The sequence below is a fragment of the Amblyomma americanum genome, chromosome 7 (genome assembly GCF_052857255.1).
Source record: "Amblyomma americanum isolate KBUSLIRL-KWMA chromosome 7, ASM5285725v1, whole genome shotgun sequence".
NCBI lineage: Eukaryota > Metazoa > Arthropoda > Arachnida > Ixodida > Ixodidae > Amblyomma > Amblyomma americanum.
The window spans coordinates 26,300,489-26,320,784 of NC_135503.1; the positions used below are offsets into that span (position 1 = coordinate 26,300,489).

General features: G+C 47.9%; 1 long non-coding RNA gene across 3 annotated transcripts in view; it reads left to right on the forward strand.

The window, feature by feature from the left end:
- Nucleotides 1–16,399, forward strand: part of LOC144098718 (uncharacterized) — a 175,735-nt gene extending 159,336 nt beyond the window's left edge. For all 3 annotated transcript variants that reach the window (XR_013307230.1, XR_013307229.1, XR_013307228.1), the window contains 2 exons: nt 8,450–8,563; nt 12,632–16,399. This is a non-coding gene — a long non-coding RNA (uncharacterized LOC144098718). The remainder of the gene's footprint in view (nt 1–8,449; nt 8,564–12,631) is intronic.
- Nucleotides 16,400–20,296: the final 3,897 nt, after the last annotated feature.

Sequence of the window (20,296 nt, forward strand, 5' to 3'; positions counted from 1 at the left end):
CGTTGTCGTTCACTCACTACAAACTAGCTCGCTCAAGTGCTTTCTTAATCACTGGCCCACTCATTCATTCACTCATTCGCTCATTCAGTCAGCCACTCGCTGACAGATTCGCTCGCTCGCTCGCTCGCTCGCTCGCTCACTCACTCACTCACTCACTCACTCACTCACTCACTCACTCACTCACTCACTCACTCACTCACTCACTCACTCACTCACTCACTCACTCACTCACTCACTCACTCACTCACTCACTCACTCACTCACTCACTCACTCACTCACTCACTCACTCACTCACTCACTCACTCACTCGCCAGCCGAGATGACGCTCAGTTCATTCACTCACTCACTCGCCAGCCAAGATGACGCTAATCTCTCTCAGTCACTAACCATCCGAGATGACGCTCAGTTCACTCACTCACTCACTCGCCAGCTGAGATGACGCTCAGTTCACTCACTCACTCGCCAGCGGAGATGACGCTCAGTTCACTCACTCACTCGCTCACTCGCCAGCCGAGATGGCGTTCAGTTCAAATTACGCTTACCATGCAGAATCGTTCAGTGCGCGCGACGACTGCACCACGCCGTCGCACCATCGCTCCGATATGGCGTCGCATTAAAGGGAGCTTCGATTCTGCAGCGCGCGCCTCGTGACAAATGAGCCTCGGCCGGCGGGTACATTTGTCTCCGCTAACGACGAACGCGCCTCGCAATTCGTCACCGCGGTGGCTGCCAACCTGCCGACGACGTCGTTGCCGTGCAGGCGGAACCAACTTGTGCCGTCAGCGCCACAGCCGCCGCTATATAACGCAATGTCGAGCTGTTCCCGCATTCACGAAGGAACGCCGCGCGCGTGGCTGAAGCCGCCTTATCCCCCTCAGCGACGACAGAAACCGAGTTCGGTTACTAATGGTCCCGGTTTTCCGACTGCCATTAAACATTCATCACTCCAGCGCTGGCTGTTCGCCGCTGCGGTATAACGACAGACGCATATAAGCTGCGAATCACCGTGGGCGAGCATTTGTCATTTTGAAACGTGGCGAAAGTTTTTTCGCTCGGCTCCCCTAACCGGTTGAGTTGTGTATGTGTCAGCGTAATTTGGCAGGGCTCAGGTTTCCTTGGGACCCTTTAGCGTACCTGTGCACCTTGCAACCGTTTCTTTTTTAGTGTGAAAACACTACTGTCCTCGTAACCGGGAAAATGCCGGGGTGGTGGTGAAGCCTCTGAAGTTAGTCACGTGATGCAGGAAATGGCGGGAATTACTTATGGTGGAATTATTTATTTTAGAATTTGAATTATGGTGACCTTGCCCAACCTGGAGAAATAAAATAAATATTTCCGCGACTGAGTTTCGAACCAGCGGCGGCGCAAACAGATTAGATTCCCTGGCCACAGCACAACAGCACTATGCTATCGCGGCGGTTTTTTTTTTTCTGTCGCTATGCTATCGCCGCAGCTGATCACGCCTTGTGTTAAACTGCAACACACTGTCGAGCTGTGCACTGCATATCGTCTTCATCAACTTCCAGCTGTGCGCAAGTCACGAAAGGAAAGGAAATGCGCTTTCAATCGCGCTTTCAGGTACGTGGCGTGGGTGTCCACCTGCAAAAACATTCTTTCGGACAATATTTTGTGGTTAGCAACGATAAACCGCCACCAGTTTTGGTGTAGGCTTCGCCTTATGACTCTTCGAATTTTCATTTTCTAATAAGGTAACAGAAATTACGTATCACGTTCGTACATTTCGAGCTGCAATCGTTGTTGGTCTTTTAACGCTGTCGCGTTAAAAGGTTCCGTTCTCCAGAAAATCTGATGTCGGCGTTGGCGTTCTGAGCGATAATTCGCAAGCATGGCTCTGGTATAGGTGGTCCCCAGAGAGCAACCTAGTAGGCATGTGGGCCACCTAGGTCACGTCATCACAACCTGCCTACCGGATAGTGATCAAGCTCCCCACCGTAGCAGTTAAATCATACATTGGTCGCTCGATAAGAAAAACCTCGGCCTCCCAAGGCCGACCGGTGACAGCACCTGCCATCGCAGGGCAGTGGCGCATCGCTTAACCTCTGCACCACTGCGCCAGGAGGGGCATGAGGACTCCCAGCGATCTATGAATTTAAAATAGAGAGTGGAATTCTACGTATATGAGAATTAACTCATTTCGCTATCTCGTCATACCGTTAAGGCGGAGCTTAAGTGTGCCCTCCAACCTTTTGGTTCATGCTGTAGTCAAATATAAGTGCGAAAACAAAGATACGCTGTGGCAAAAAGATAAATAGTGCCTTCCTCATTCGTTTGCTGTCATAGTGGTAAGCTCTGCCAAGCGGCAAGCACCTTTCCTACAGCACGCTGCGCTACTTTAAGGAGTTCGTTTTAGAGGGCCTGTATGGAGATTGACGCTCACTCATTACTGACCATTGATGTGCTTATAGTGTAGGGGCTCTTCAGAACGACCGTGTCTCTCCGTGATGAAAATGGAAAATGAACATGAACGTGGCCGGTCTCTCAGTATACGCTTTGAGAGTGACACCAAGCTCGACCTATACGAGGATATGTGCTTTGTTACCAGTGAAGCCTTGGCGAACGAAATGAGTGCACATTACCCTTTCTTGGTATGCGACAGCGGCGTAACGGGTGTGATTACTTATTGGGAAGAGTGTGACAGATGGTATAGGAGTTATACATTTTCATTTCATAACTGCGTTTAAATAACAAATGCGCAAATTTTTAACCACGACACGTCTTCGAAGTCAAACTCTCTCGAGAAAATACTTTGTCCAGCTGCAACATACAGCTAGCAGAAAAGTCACTGTTAATTCTCTCGAGCGGACAGCAGCACCCTGGTCGTGTTTTAGTGCCTCAGGCACACATCCAGTGCTGCTAGTCTTCTTTAGGAAATCCCTATCCTACTGTTACTAGGACAGCTGGATTGATTCCACAAACAGAACCAGTTCTCTTCGCTATTACGTCTACCGGTAAGCGAAAAGAAAGGAATAGGCTACAATTTCGAAGGCTACCTTAAGGTTAAATAAAACTATTTTGTCACTGCTGCATTCTGAATTTTTACAGCGTATCTCGACATGGGGGTACAAAGCACAATTTTTCTTACGATGGAGCCAAGAACGCTAAGCGATTTGAGCTCGCGCTTGAAATTGGTCGGCATGACAGAGAATAAGAACAACCTTTAGCACTTGTTCGTTAATTCCGTGTTATCATAACTGCGACTTCGCCTTTACAGCTGTACTTGCCCATACCTTAATTCATCAGCGTCTCTCATAGCCTTAGTCTCTTTGGGACGTTAAACCCCCATAAACTAAACTATACCTTAATCCATCAAAGGCAAGCGTTGTTTCGCTAGACATCCGCATTCGACATTCTGCCATAGAACCTGCAGTCCTTTAAAGATAACACAAACAAGGAAATTAAGCAAGCTCAAAGGAGCAAATAAAGTAATAAAAAAAGGAGGAAAACTTCTAAGAGGCGCTGATCGCAGCCGAAAAGTAGACAAAGCGGGGGACATCTCACGGGCCAGCAGCCACCTCCCTTCGCTGTCAGCGCCACGTCAACATGTTTACGCCTCGGCTGCTTACTTCTCTCTTGGCAAGGGAAGAAAGGCAGATAGAGAAAAAAAAACACTGCCGAAAGCCGGCAGTCTCCGTCCGTGCATGGGGGACAGGCGCCTATTCCTAGGTGCGATGAACGAGGGATTGGCTATGTGGCCGTGCTCCCCACGGAGAGGACGAGGCCGGGGGAAAAGCGACTGTCCTGTCCTCGGCTGTTCGCAGAAAGGATCGACAAAAACTCGGCCGACTCGAGCAACACGAGGCATCGGAAATCGGCCTGGCCTGGAAACGGCCGGCCCGAGTCCTGCTCGCCAGAGAGCGGGCAGAGAGTAACAGTCGGGAGCGTGTGCTTCAATATCGAGGCCCGCCAACGGCCCCAGCCGACGGGGAGAGGAAACAGTAAGAGTGGCGCAGAAAAGACGAGAAAGGCACCCGGAGAGAGATAGGGCCGAGATAATGCGACTGCATTGAATATGAATGAACGCCGACTTAAACGCGTATCGGCTGCCTTCGACTCTCCCGCTTTCTCTGCCTTGTTCTGGGATTTTTTTTTGGCGTGCAGTGACTGGCTTTGTCGGCCGTTCGAGTCATGTGTTTGTTTTTGTTGAGGATCTAGAGAAGTCATGCACCGGCGTTGTCGCCGCAGTTCGCGCTCACGTCTTTGTGTCCTGCCTTTGGTCGTGCCTTAATGCTCGCTGCCCGACACAGCACTCTTTTCGCGGCGAATTTTTTTTTCTTTTCGCCACCTCCACTCACTCCCAGTTTTGTTTTAGATTTTCCGCACCTGCGTCTGCTGTTTCATTGGTGGGAGGCAGTTTCCATCGTATCGTACCTCAGTATAAAAGCCCATGATGTTAGTGGCCGTCCACTTCCCGTGCAGCGAGGTTTAGTCGTTCGCAGGCCCTGCTTGCTGCATTAAAGGCTCGAAATATTTGCAGAAAAAGAGCTGCCAGCCACGCGGTTGATAGAATGTTTAAATTTATAACCTCTTCTTTGAGACCTCTCTGTGCCCTTGCTCAGCATCACATCAAGCAGATTGCAAGTTGAGCATCTCCCATGTGCCTTTGTTGCTTCTGCCACGGCATGATTGCTAGAATAAGGGGGAAAAAGGCTTAAGAAAGGGGAAAGCGGCAGTTTTGGTTATGATTTTGGGACTCTGATGTTTTCGTAACCGTTCCCGACAACTGAACACCCATTGTGACTTCCTGTATCTCTGGCTTTGCTGCACAATACTGCTTTATGCGGCGAAACACACTTATTGAGTAAAAAAAAAAAATGGTTTGTGGGCTTTAACTGCACCCGCCGCGGTGGCTCAGTGGTTAGGGCGCTCGACTACTGAGCCGGAGTTCCCGGGTTCGAACCCGACCGCGGCGGCTGCGTTTTTATGGAGGAAAAACGCTATGGCACCCGTGTGCTGTGCGATGTCAGTGCACGTTAAAGATCCCCAGGTGGTCGAAATTAATCCGGAGCCCTCCACTACGGCACCTATTTCTTCCTTTCTTCTTTCACTCCCTCCCTTATCCCTTCCCATACGGCGCGGTTCAGGTGTCCAAGGATATATGAGACAGATACTGCGCCATTTCCTTTCCCCAAAAAAACCAATTATTATTATTATTATTATTATTATTATTATTATTATTATTATTATTATTATTATTATTATTAACTGCAAAATTGATGCTGTTGTTGTAAGCACGTGGTGCTTTTTATGAGAAAATATTTCGCTGGAATAATTGTAAAGAATGAGAATAGGTATTATGCGTAAATTATCCTTACAGCAGCGAAGAAGCGCTCCAACTTCCTCCGAAAGTGTTCATTAAGTCATTATGACGCACCATACTTCGTCACACTTTTCTTCAAAGCACTCGCCATCTGTCAACAAACGGCCTCCTCCATGGGTACTCTGTGAAATGAGAAAAATATTTTGCTGAAAAGTTTGTTTACATGTGTTTCAAAGGACCGCGCTCCCGTTCTATACCCTCAGCCTGGAATCACCCCCACGCGCACGTTATGCTGGTTCTTTTTTTTAGAGACATCGCCTTTGAAATGAAATTTCATACTTTCGCAATCTGTTCTAAGATGAACTTGGTTATTATTCACAGTGAAGCGACATCATAGGTGCACTGTGAAATCATAAAACTGCTTTGAAAATGATCGCTTCCATGTATTACTATGGGCGCTAACCCCACTTTTCATCCCCAGTCTGCGGCGACCGGAAGCACTTCCTGTGCTTGTAAACACTGTGGTGGTCTATACTCAGCTTCCAGTGGCCAATCACTCGTTAGCTATGTACGATAGAAATTTGTTATAATTTTTTCTTGGAGTAAAAAAAGACAAATTAAATGTAACAAAAGACGCCTCACGTGTCAAAACTGTTAACACTAGCATTCATTATGTCGTTCTCTTTCAATTCGTTTTTTTGGTTTTCCCCACCGCGTCTTTGCAGCAAATAGCAGATAAGAGAGAAACTGACAACTGCATTGGTGACATCTATTTCGATACTGCGTATTTAAACCCCGGCGCTCAGGAATAGGATTGGGGTAGGCCTCCACTGCTGGAGCTGTCAGGAGCGAAGCGGCAAATACAATATCTCATGCCAGAAATAACCTGTGGGAATAGAAAGGGTAACAAAATAGATCGAAAATGGCAAGCAACCCCTGGAAATTTTCTCATCAGTAGCATAGCTACAATAAAAAAAAATCGTATGATCCACACCAATTATTTTTTTTTCACGCCCTCGCAGAAAAGCTTGCCCATCCTGGGCTTTCCAGGCACTGTCACAAGGCTACCTGGCGGGAACATAGAGAAAGTAAAAAGACACAATAAACCGGAGGTGATAGAAAGTGGGAAAAAAAAGGTGGAAGAAGAAGCTACGAAAGAAATAGGGGAAGGGGAGTCACCGGAACGAGATAAGCCACCTCCTCAGTAGTGTCGCGCGTTGTCGTTGCGGTCGCCGTGACGGTGCTCAACCAGCGACCTCAGCAGCAGCCGCACTTGAAATGAAAAGGAAGGGGTCCTCGTATCTGACGCTGCTCCGGGCGGTTCATGACAGCGGAGAAGCCAAATCTATAGGCACGCGCGCGTGCTGCAGCGGCGACCGCGCGGCGGCAGATGAAATATGACTTCCCGGGAGTTCCGGCCCACGCGATATATCCCCCGGTCCATTGTGCACCGGCTCCAGCGAGGAAAAGGAGAAGAGAGGATAGCAGCCCGTCTCCTGGCGGTGTGCCTTTCGTTGAGCGAAGTGATCCCCTACTTGGCTCATCACACTCACACGCTGTCTGCGCTTTTGGATGAACTCTTGCCCCGAAGTCGGTACGGAAGTGCGTCACCGCCCCTCGCTTCCTGGGGACTTAAGCAGAACTTCCGGCCGCTTTATTCTTCTTTGGTTTTGTTGTTTTTAGCTGCTTTTGGGACACCATTCTGGCGGCGAACACGAGTGGTGGTCGCTGGGAAGCGTTTATGAGCCTTTTTGGAAGAGAATGAGGTGCACGTTCAACGCAGGGGCGCCACCGCCTGGTTATGGCCAATCCCCCTTGTGGGTATGTGCCATTGTGTGAGGTCAACAACAACAACAACAACAACCAAACCGAGGTGAACGGCCCCGTGAAACATCAAGGTGCCAACGGCGTTGCATTCAATGCACAGGTGCTGTGTTTACTTAGTGGCAGGGACAAATCACATGGAGTTATACCTCTCAAATCTATTTCTTTGAAAGGGCAGTCAAGTGGCCGCACCTGCCACTTGTATGAGAGGAAAATGTTACTATGAGATTATGTATGAAATGTATGAGAGGAAAATGTGAATGTTACTTGCAAGTCGCTGGCTTGTGGTGTATGTTCGCTAGTGCGAAGTGACGAGCAGGTTCTTTTAATTCTGCGTCGCCAAGGTTATTTGCGTTAGAAGCATTGTCTTCTAATGTTGACTCTCAGTTTATGTTTCTCTGTGCTTACGTAATTTTTTGCTTCGCCTTAATTATGGACATTTCTAGAGGCAGGTGTGTTTCTGCATAACCTGTGTTGTGCGTTGAAGAGAGAGGGTTTGTTTCATCAGTGCTTTTTTTTTTGCACAATAGGCAACTCAAAACCGGTAGCACTCTCCCCAGGCCGCGTGGTAGTTCAAATCATATGTGAACAACGAACATGCAAAGGTATTTGTTCTCTCCGAATGAAAGCAATCGAGAACCGATATAATTGTTTTAGTAAGGTGAGGTTTCTGATTTTCAAAATAAGGAAGGCACAGGCAAAAAAGTTGTTTCAAGTTCAGAACTACAAATTGGTAGGGTTTTAATGTAGTTAAACCTAGTAGACGTGCAAAAGCATGTGTTTAACCTGGCTGGCTCATGGTTTTGCCTTTCTGGGTCGTCGGCATGTCTGGCGATGATATTAGTTCGATAGTAGTATTAGTAGTATTAGTTGAAGAAGACAGCGACGTGCAATGCACAGCGCGAGAGTGTTGCAGCTTAACACGAGGCGTGATTGGATGCGCCGAAAGCACGGTCCTCTCGTGCCGTGGCCAGCACAGCTGATCTGTTCGCGCCGCCGAGGGTTAGAATCTCAGTCGCGGCAATATTTATTTATTTATATATTTATTTATGCTTTGGTAAAAGTCACCCTCAAGGTCAAGGTTCATAGAAACTCGGGTAGCCGGCTAGACCTCGTGAAGTATTGCTTTCGCGCTAAAATATCTATCAAGCATTAGTTCTTTAGACCTAGTGACGCTGAACCCTGCAAAAATTCGTACTTCCGAGTGCACTGTCACGAATAATTTAGGAAAGCGTAGCTTAAATCGTGCGTAATTAATTTATTTTCTGGTGTAAATTTGTCTTTTGTGTCTGTACTTTCTTTACCACTCATGATTCCCCCTTGTATTTGCTTTGTTTCATATGCAGAAGTGGCAGTGCTCCGGCATCTTGCAGTCACTACGTCCGCCGTGTCCCATGGAATGTGCTAACGGAAAACACGCAAGCTGAGATGCTCCCTGGTGAAGATGATGTATTCGAGAAGTAGGTATAGCAACCGGATGATCGTTTGCTGTAGTTTATGTGGCAGCAGTAATTAACAAACTGTTGCATAAAATTCGGCAGATTTACCCTCATGTCTAAATTGTGCGCCCAGCGATCTGTCGTTTCTTTTTGGTTTTGCTTTGTATGTCTTTTTAGCTGGACAATGAAGCTCAATGCATTTTTGCGATGTAGTTTCCGGCTGTGACAGTTATAGGAGGAAGTCACAACAGATAAGCTTCGCCATATTAAGGAGCGTCAAACACGGGGACTCATCTTAGGAATCTATTTTTAAAGGACAAATGTTTTAACCTGATAAAAGCACGTTATTAGGTGTTTGATTATACATTAGTCATGGTGCAGTGGGCGAAAAAGGTCGCCGTCAAGCACGAGCTGTCGGCCACCGCCCACAACCAGGAGCCAGCCCACCTCCGAAATTTTGAACTATAAGGGCTCGGCCAATAATAAAGTTTTTCACCACCACCATATATTAATCATAAGTTATAACTGCTGACAGTGTGAAAATAGAAACTCTTATTGTTTAAGCATTTCGAAAGGCTCGACTATGCAACGGTCTGCTGATGTTTTGCTCCTACGTGTGCTCTTGGCGCAACGCTAGTTGTCGCTTGTACAAAATATTTCGCAAATGCGGTGCTTAAGCTCCAATTGATCTGTAATTTGATGTTAGACTCCTGCCATCAACGTTTCAATATGCCAACAGCACAGTTTCGTATATTGTCAACAATACTCCATGGCCAAATACGTGGAGGCAGCCTTTCAGTTTTCCAAGTTCACATTCGCTTCACGTCACATGTGACTCAAATTGGGCCTTTGTCACATGGACATTTATAAGGCGCTTTGTACAACCGTGAAAAAAGCACATTTTTCATGTTTCTTGTCATAAGAACTCTTGCTGTGTCTGCACATTTCATTGAACCCCTATCATTCTGCAGTATACAGACAAAACCTCTGTTGTTAGGGCTGCCACATGATGCCATTTAAGATATTTTGTGAGTATTCCTCCTATCAAACTTTATCCATCTGCCTTTTAAAGCCGTCTACTCAGAAATATCTCATTCGCAGATGCTTTGAAAAGATTGTTGTATGTCGGTGTCCAGACAGAAGAGCTTGACACACACACACGTGGTCAGATCGGTTACGTGTAGCACACAATATCACAAGCCTAGCCGCCTTCGACGCAGTGTCTGTTCCCCATTGGCCCACCACAAAGCCGAAGTACAAACTAAAACATTGAAACATTTCCCGCGAACGTTCCAAAGCACTTTCCGATTACAGGGAACCACAACAACGCCAATTCCACTCAATCAGCCTCATACGGCCCGAGTGCCTTCGCTGGCGAGCGCTGTCCGAAGCACCGCTGCGCGCTGAAACCGAATCACGTGCCGTTAAGCTGCGCCCGGGGCAACTGACTTTCCCCCTCCGATCAGCCGGGTTGTTTCGAGCTGCGCCGTGTTCCGGAATCGAGCATCTATGGCGACGAATAAGCACTGCCTATAGCCTCTACAGGCAGCTCGCGCCCGACGCCACGTGTCCTCCTGCAGGGCGGCTCAAAGAAAGGGGATGCGCGAAACACTCTCTCCCACCATCCCCGTCCCGAGTTCTCATTAACTCCGCACCCGCCGAGCACCCTTCATCGACGCCATCGCAGTGGCGGCGTCCTCTCAGCCAGGCGTCGGTGGCGCCGGCCTGTCACGGCCAGGCGCCCCTGCGTCGCCTTCCCCGCTTCGAGTCGGGAGCCTCCGTTGAGGACCCTCTTCGTCGCGCCACAAGGACTTGACTGTCGCCTTGGCCTGTCGTCCTCAGGACGCTTGCGGCAGATCTGGGGCTGAACTGCAATGAGAGCAACCCTCCTCCTCCCCTCCTCCTCTCTCCATTTTAACGTTCTCTTCCTGCCGGCTGTTCTCGCTCTTTTAGCAGCGCCAGCGGCTTTGTGTCAAGTGGAGGAGGTTCGATGGGATGACTCCACAAGTCATGTAGGGTTTAAGAGGCAAAAAATGCGTGGGTTAAGCAGCGATATTGGCTTCTGACTTACTTTGAGTCAGAGTCGATTTTCAGGCAGACAACTCGGTGATGTTCTTATAGAAGCCAGTACCGAATGACTACTTCACTTAGGCGGAGTTCTCACTCTGGACCAGAAATATTAACGCTCGCATGTGCACTTTTGCTGTGCGTATCGTGCGACTGAAAAGAGCAGCATCAGAAGCCCGGGTGATGTCGCTGTGCATCGACAGCTTCGGTACTGTGTTCGTCAGTGCGTACGTGTACGAGTGTTTCTGCCCCCCTTTAATAAGAATGAAGCAGTTCTCATTTCGCTCATTTCTGAAAACCTTTTTACATGCGCGACCATGGTTTCTTCTCCTGTTTGAAAACGCCTTGCCGACACACCCATCTCTTTGCCTCCGATGCTTTCTCTCTCCCCTCGACGCAGATAAACTTAACCAAGACTTTGTGATTAACAGCGAGACGGTCGGCAGAGGAAACGCCACTCATACTACACACGGCCACTCATAATCTCTGGATATAATAGCGCGCGTCTTTTCTTTCAATCTTTGCTCTCCTCTCTTTCGAATCTCCTACTTTCAGCACGTGGCAGCGATTGTGGCTCTGCTTGAGCTGGTGGACAAACCCGTGCACTTTCCTTTTCATTCTTCCTGTCAGCAACAGCAAGCAAGCAACCTCTCTTGTGTGTCGTCAGTGTGTGTTAACCTGTCGTTGTTTGTCATGCATGTAAGTGTCTTGTTTTCAATGAGAAATCTTTCCCAGCCTTGAAAAACAAGTCGGGGCGACGTGAAGACCGTCGCCAAGTTAACTGCAGAAAGTGCCGCGCGATCTCGATGAACTCTCTTATAATATTTCGTTCAATTCTTACCATTCCTGGGTCAAAAGAGGCGATTTCCAAATGACTTTATTTTTCTTTACGTTTCCCTTAAACCGTGCAGTCGGGGTAACGCGAAATGTCACCACCAGCTACTGCGGCGCGAACTTTTCAGTTTGACAACCATCGCAGCTTCCTTTCGGGCATTTATTCCACCTTTTTCTTCGTTTCTAATCTCGAGCCGAGGCAATTTCCCGAGCTCCCTTTAACCCGTAAAAAGGAACCAAGAACAGCCTTTCTTCGAGTGAATTAAATCTTGGAACCTCGTTGTCACACGGCGCCTTCACACTCCGCCCTCTTTCGGCTGGCTTCGCCGCATCTCCAATGCTTAGAACACTCACTGCGTTCACCGAAAGAAATTAAGGAGCCTACAGTAAGAGAACGACACCGACTTACTCTCCGAAGAAAGCCAGGAACCCTGATAAGATTGAATGAAAATGAAAACCACCTTTCTCTCCATCTTCTCCCGGCCTCACATCGCTTGAACTTTGCGAGCAGTCCGCCAGCAGCGAATAGCGCCTCCTTGTGTATATATCTTACATGCACCAGAATGCGTGCCGGACAGTCTAGGCGAGGCTTAGGTGAAACCTACCGCGCAGGCGCAGTGCTTAGGGAAGGGAAGTGTGTGTTGGGGGATGAGAGGAGAGGAAGGGAGTCGAGAGGCGGTATATGTAGACGGTCGGCGCAGCACCAGAGTTCACTGAAAATTCACTATAGCGCTGGACTGTATACTTTCACATTCACGCGATTGCAAGTGAAGGAGATAGCCGTGCGCTGCTATATGCAGTTGTAACGGTGGAAATAATCTCGAAACCCGGAGCGCGCCTCTTCGATTCAGAGTTGGAGAGACGGGGAAGAGATAAAGGAAAGGGAAGGGAAGAGGTAGGAGTGGTCGCTGTCCGCCGAACAGTCGGCAGCGGCGGCCAGTCTGAAAAGGAAACCAATGCCGCCGGGAAAAAAGGAGCCGGCAGAGGTCGCTGTGCTATGGAAACCACTCTCCCGTCCTGTCTCTTTTTCGGTCTGCTAAGGCCGCCATAGCCGGCTACATCTCTGCCGCTGGAATAAAAAATATCTAAATAGGAAAGAACGGCACGAAAGAAAGCTTGTTTTCTTTGTTTTATAATTCTTTCTACTGATTCTTCTCTTTCTACACACCTCTCTCGTCTTTCGTGCAGGAACCTCCGGTTCGTGCCACGACCCCAAGGAGCAGAAAGGAGCCCGGGGAGGCGGCGGTAGCGGCGCACTGGGACGGCGGGCCATGGAGCCGCATTTGAAATGCGAATTTTCTCGGAGGAGGCTCCGACCAAGCGCGAGAGACAGACCAACCGAGAGCCGCCAACGCCGTCTCTTTCTTCTTCTCTTCCTTCCATCTCCTCTTTTGCCCTGCTCTTCACTGCGCGCAGGCTTCCGCTCATATTTCTTATACTCGCTGCGTGTTCGTTCTCTCATCGCCTCTTTTCGCTTTTTGTACGTGTATTCTTTCTTTCCTGCGCAAGATCTGGCATTTCGAACTGTACTTCTCGTTTTGCTCGCGAGTTTTGTGATATCGCGCTATCTCAACATTGGATCCGCCGCCTTAGCTTTATTTTTATTTTACTGCTTTACTTCTGCCGCCTCCTCATCTTTCTCTGCCGCCTTTCTTCGTTCGTCCTCTCGTCTCCCCTGTGCGCATCTCTCGGTTCGTTGATTTCTTCCTTCCTTCTTTCTTTCTTTCTGCCTCCACTCGTAAAATGTGTGTATGAGTCTGTCTTTATTCTTCTACCCGTATACGCATGTGCGCTTGATCTCAGTGCCGCGAAAAAGGAATGATGATTGCCTGTGCTGAGCGTAGGCGAGGCAGGAAAAAATAAGCGCGGGTATACGGCGCGTCAGACAAGGAGCCGAGGCGGCCAAGGCGAAACGGCGCGGAGACCAAGAGGCGGACGGTGTCTTATTTTTTTTTTTGCCTTTTTCCAAAGACCGGAAGAAGATGGAAAGTGCGACAGAATGTCCTCCTCCACGTTCCGGGACAAAAAAAGATAAAGAACGAGGCTTAGCGACAAAACTCCGCCGCGCAGAGAAACACGGGGAAACAACTAGACAAAAACTTTCAACCCGAAAGATTACTTTGTATCTTTAGTTATATCGAAATTTCTTGTGTCTTCCGACGTGAAAATAAGAAAATAAGGCCTGCTTTGACATGAAGCATGCGAGGGCTTATACGTCTGGATGAGGGACGCACTAGCTTGTACGCGTTTACTACAAACACGCACACACACTCGCGCGCGCACGCAAACTCACACCGCCATGGTCATTCGACTAGGACTTGGTTTAGTAGTCATGGAGCATCCAGTTTCTCCAATACAAGCAGCAATAGAAAGGTCGTGCCCCCCCCCCCCTTTCCTCTATCTCTCTCTCTCTCTTCCAGGCAAGAGCGTTTACTTAGAAAATTCATGCTGAAGGCCATTTTTTTTAAGAAACGAGTCCGAGAAATGCAAGGTGCAAATGGGACACACCCTCTCTCAAAACCATCCCTTGCAAGTGTGACCCTTAAATCTGCCCCTGTATGCAAGGCCATTTTGGTCCAACAACGAGACCTGCTATGCCTAACCGCCGTCTATGTTGCATTGCGAATCATTCGCTTTGATTTGTTCGCGTACGCAGTACTGACGTCACAGTTCGTTTCTACCGAGTACGCTACGCTTACCCGTACCATGGCGATGGCACAATCGTGAACGAAGCTATAACTACAGAGCAAATGCTTGTAGTTGCTCAACATTCCAGGATCTACCGCCCCTGGCGGAATTTACAATAGCAGAACTAATAGCCTGGCATTTTATCGACAACTAGCAGGAAATTATACCAATAAGAAATGCATCAAATACAAAATCTGGTTGGCTATTAGATTCCCTGACCCTTGAGCTCAGTGTACAACTTGCAGCGACCGTCATTTGAAACAGGCATAAGTTGACATCCTCTGGGAACACAGTGACATCATAGTGACATCCAGGTCTTAAAACCTCGCCCTTAACGCACGCAAACTGGAAACCTTCACGGCGCTTTTATAGCCCCTCTGCCATGCGCCATACGCATTAACCACACGTACTGGAGGTGAGTTGTTGACTATCGAAGCTTTTTAAATAAGAATACTAGCAGGTATTAGTTATGTGTAGTGTAAATCTGAGCAGGTTTGCTTGTGATGTTCTGTTGTAGACCGCAATTATCAGCAACAGGAAGAAAATAAACGCTGTTTTTTTTTTTTCAAACTGTACAAGTTGTTACATTTTAGACTAATTCAAGCCCATATCAGAGTTATAGTGGACCTGTACGGCAAATACAGGATTGCATTTCACCAATTATAGTCGCCAAATGCTTTCACACACTCTTCCGTCCTCATTAAATAAGGCATCTAAATTTGTGTGCACTTAGGTACCGTGAGAGTTGTACTTATTACCAACTGAGAGTTGTACTTATTGTTTGTATTTTCTTTCCTGTATGCTTACTTGCCGTTTTATTTTATTTTCATATTCATGTGATGATCCTGTTATTAACATATATGACACTCTGTATACCATCCTGATGCTGCTGTCAAGTCATTGTAGGGTGCGTCGACCCCTGTCAAGCCTTCTCTCTGGCTTTTTGTCGACGCACCCAACATCCTCAAGATGTTGAATAAATTGAATTGAATTGAATTGAACTGAATATACATTTGCATTAAAATTTTCGCCATGGGTATCTCTGCTGGCTCTACCGTGCAGTGCTGCCAGCGGAGGAGTAAGTTGGGCCGGACGCAACCACGGATGGGCCTTTCTCGCTAAAGAAGCTGTGTGCGCACATTTTCAAACTAGTCGTGCCTGATAACGCGTCGTGGGCCAGAAAAGCGCGAACTATGCTCGGGTCGTCTAAACATGGGCAACATGACCGAAATGTTCAACGCCAGCCGCTCACGGAGACTTGCGCCACCTGCCTTCGACGCGTGCAGGATGGAAGGCCCGAAGAACCAGATTACTGAAGAAGCTGTATTTACGGTTAGTGGAAAGAAGTCTTGCTCAAATCGACGACGGAGAACAATAAAAACCAGAGTCTACAAAGTTCGGTGAAGGACAGAAGCCCCCGTGACTATAGCTATACAAATAATCCAAACAAACGCCATATGGCAAGTGATCGAATAAAAAAAAAACTGATTTGTTGCAAGTATTAATGACGCTTATTTCTGTTTAGGAGATCTGAGCCTGGTATTATAAAATGGGCAGATGAATTGATGTGCTGGGCTAGTTTGCACTTTCATTAGGCTCTGCACTCTGTTTCTCTTGTATTAATATTTGCAGCCTGGCGACGCAGAATAATATGAAATAAATGATGCCCGCCATTCCACTCGCGGATCTATGCTCATACATGGCGCCACTGTATGGGCATACACGGCCATATGTTAAGATTCATTCACACGTTTATCAGTGATCGTGCTGTTCGTGTACCGTTAGGGAGTACCTTAAGCACCGAAAGGGTTATATCACAAGGTGTGCCTTAAGGAAGTGTTCTTTCCCCCACACTCTTTAACGTTGTAATGGCTGGCCTTCCCGATTCGTTGCAAAAAGATTGCAGACTAGTGCGTATGTCAATATATGCTGACGACATCTGTATTTGGATTGCTGGCTACCAACACAAGCGATTAGCCCTGATAGCTCGACAGGCTCTACTTTCGGTACAAGCTTACCTTCAAGGTGTGGGATTGTCTCTATCAGTGGAAAAATCTGGCTTTGGTCTGTTTCCAGGTGTAGGAAGACATCATGCGCGGTTGAAGGTAGATTTTGGTCACTCTTGCATTCGCCAATTTAATCACACGAGTTTCCTGGGCGTCATTATTGACTCCCGTCTACAATGGCGAAAAGCTGTCGACGCGATTGTCCCATCTCTATCTTCGCGTCTCAATGTGATCCGTAGAATTGCAAGTGAGGAATGAAAATGCCATGCTTCTACAATGCTCAAACTTCATTAAGCGCTGGTGGTCAGTCGCATAATGTATCAATTACCTTTCATTACACCCTCGGCATCACAGCTTGGACGTCTCGAAGTTGTCCACAGAAAGGGCCTAAGAAGAGCCATCGGAGTTCCTCAGGCGGCTGCGAATAAGGCAGTACTTCATGAGTCTCTATCGAAACCTCTTAGCCTTGTCGCTTCTCAGAGGCTACTAATGCATCTTGGGCGCCTAAGAGAGACGGGAGCTGAGCAATCCCTTCTCCGGCGGCTCTGCAAGAGATATGAGTCGAAGGCCTACTTGGCACTTAATACTCTTAGTTCTTTAGGCATTAATGTTCGAAGGCAAAGGAACGGTTGAAACCCCCCTGGTCTTTTCAGACCCTCGACCGTAAGCTCACAGTTCCCCATGTGAGCGCAAAGCGCAGCTCTCCTTTGGCAGCAACGCGTTCGTTCGCACTTGAACATTTGGAAGCAGAGTATGTCCGACATCTTCAAATTTTCACGGATGGCTTTGTGGACAAGGTCAAACAAGGTAGCGCAGCGGCTTTTTACATTCCTTCTTTGAACTGTAAGTGGTTTGTACGCTTTACTGCTGTCGTATCCTCCGCAACTGCCGAAAGTGTTGCTAATGAGGCGGCTTTACGGAAGTTAGGGTCTTGTCCGGCTCAACCTGTTGTCATCCTAACTGATTCAAAATCTGCCCTTCAGAGGTTAGAGCGCGGTTTCTCTACTGATGCCCTGTCTATAAGCTCTCTACACTTGGTGCAGAATCTGCACAGCAGATGCTTTACTCTATACTTCCAATGGATTCCCGCTCACAGACGAGTCAGAGGCAATGAGGTGACAGACAGCCTTGCCCATAAAGCTCCGTCAAGAAATTAATCCAAAAAGGACCTCAAGATGGAAAAAGTCTCTTCATAGAAACGTTGCTCGATCATTTTAGTACCCTTTGGAGTGCGCCCCACAAGCCATGTGTGACGAAGGGACTGAGAAGATTCCAGGCTACTCTACTACATCGAATTCGCACGGCCTCTGCTCGCACTCCTGCCTGGATGCATAAGACGGGCATAGATAGCATCGTCTCCGCTATGTTCTTTATGTGGTGTGTGCGGAGATATCGAACATTATATTATGTTCTGTCCAGAGTACAACACGGAAATCTATGTGATGTTCGCTTCCTTCAAGAAGACAGGAACCCTTCACAGTACAGTTCAGGACATTGTCTACCCGAGTGGAAACCAGATATGCAGAAGGGAGGCTGCACGCCTTCTTTTAACATTTCTGCAGGACACTGATCTTGTTTCTAAATGGTGACAGCAGGAACAGACTATGGCCTACTGTGATTGAATGTGTGCGTATATGGTGTCTTCTGGAGTGGACTACGTTATACTGTGAGTGAATATGTGTATGGATTGTGACACTACAGTGCACTATGTTCTACTGTGACTGAATATGTGCATAGATGGTGACTTCTGGAGTGGACTTTGTTCTGCTGTGAGTGAATGTGTGCATAGGTGTTGACTGGGGGAGTGGAATATGTACTATTATAAGTGACTGCGCATAGTGGGGCAGATACGACATGTTTTAGATCGTTATTAACATATAAGTGACGTTACGGTGGAGCTATTTCCGGCAGACTAAGCAAGGCTAATCCCACCTTTATCATACAGCAACTCAACTCAATTAATCTCATAGGACTTCCACTGGGCAAATGTAAAATAACAGGCTAGTTTAAATCGGAACGGTGCAAAAACAGGGTGTGGTGCATTGATCGAGAGAGAAGAGTCAAAAGGGGGAAAAAAAATCTACGAGCCATGAAATCAAGCCAGCACGAGCAGAGTTGAATTAGGAGACCCGACCTGAAAAAACTCCGCACGTTATAGTAGCCTAGCAAGCAGGGATACTAGTAACACCGCATTGAAACACGTCGCTACGTTCACCGTCTTGAAAGACTGGCTGAAAATAAAAATAAAAAACAAAGCAGCAAAGCGCCCAGAGACAGACCAAAGGAAATTGGAACTGTAGAAGAACAGCCGCGCGTTAGACAGTCAGTCGGGGAAAAAGTGTTAGCCCTGTCGGCACCGAGTGTTCCTCTGCCCCCTGTACAAAAGGCGACGTGGGCGGCGGGAGAGAGACCTACAACGTCCTTACCGTGGAGTGGGATTGCATTTGGGGCCCCGGAATCTGCGGAGCTCTCTATGCTAAGTGACGCTTTTGTTAGGCCGGGGCCCCTTTTCGGACGCTCTTCTAACCTCGTTGGCCGTCTGCCGTTCGCAGTTGGCCGGACGGCGTTCGATCAGCGCATGCTCGGCTCTTCCGTGCCCTCCGCTGTGATCGGCTCGTGTGACGTCGACGTCTTTGTTCCGCCCTAACGCGAAACAAAGGCGCGAAAAACAGCGCGCCGCATATTTTCTCGTCTCTCTTGCTGCCCGGTTGTATTTGGAACTTCTTCAGTGCTATATAAAAGATAAACCAGAAAGTCCTTCTGTTCCTTGTGCCCACTGGTATAGCGATAACCAAAAATGTCCGTTCGCAACGCTTCAGGGTGGCCTCGTAGCCTGACGTCGAAATAGCGAGGTTCTGTCGACTGCTGTTTCACCTGTTGTGATTTCAAAGTATAATAAGTGTTCACACTATGTTACGATGTTTCTTGCGAACTTAGCATGTTGCTGGGGCAGAATACGAGCTTCTACTCCAAGTTTAGCATTGTTTGCTGTCTTGAACTTATCCGTATTACACTCAAAGACTTGGTTTGTTCTGTGCTTTCAAAAACATTGGTCTTTAGCAGCATAATGTCGACGAGTTCTGGATAAAGAACGTGCGTTAGTCAAACGGCGTTATGCAGTCTCAAGTTTGTATCTACCTTCTCAGGACCTCTCGGGGCGGCCACTTTTGCTGCCTGTGTAGCGGATTGATGGAGCTTCAAAGCTCTAAACCAATGAGGGAGGAAGTTCCGCTCAGAGGGTAAAAATCTGGAGCACTGGCGTCGTCGTGATGGCTGCAGGACAAGTAGCAAACCAGGTGGCCTAGAAGGATAGATTCGAAAGGGGCTGCACGCTAGCAGAGTGCCTGAGAATCAACGTCAAGCGGTTCGGCGTTCTCCGCAAATTGGAGATGGAAAGTTGTCGCCAACCAATTGTCCCTCATTTTCATGACCACCCTCTCTACGTCGCTACACTGACAATGTGCCAAGAGACTATGCATGAATGAAGTGCTCACTTCGTGTTTTTCTTAGCCGTGTCTGTTGCTTGGTGAAGCGTCTCCCTTGCCTTTGGCTCCACCGGAAATAAATATTTTTTTATTGCCTGTGCTCTTGCCCTTTCAGCCTGTAGCGGTCGACAGCACTGACCGACATTGCCCAACTAAATGCTACATGCTTTACCACCCGAGCACAAAAGCTGCCTTACAAAAGTGATCCGCTTGCAGCCTTCGTGGCTTGTCTTTACAGCACGGAGAGCTACTTCTAGTTTGTCCTTCAGTAATCAGTAACGGAGGTACCACCACATTCATCATAGAATGACCAAGGTCTCCTCTAAAGCCTTGGCTGTGCTGTGAACTTCTCGCTACATTCCTACACCAGCGGCCACTTTATGAAATTTTATAAAGGAGGCGTTGCCTACACTCAGGGAAGGTTTTTTTTGCAAAAAAAAAGAAGCCTACAAGGACGGAGCGTCCGGAACTGTCCTTCAGTCAAATAGAACGGCCGCACGACGGTACGCATGGGCGCCTGCGCATAGCTCTCGGCGCGGCAACTTTTCTCGGCCGCTGGTGTAGCTGGCGCCATCTATGGAAGCTTCTTGTAACAAGATGTGCCTAGGCAACTCGTTGTAATCAAGCAACCGGGATTTTTTTTTGCCGTTAGAATGTTTAAAGTCTGCAGTTGG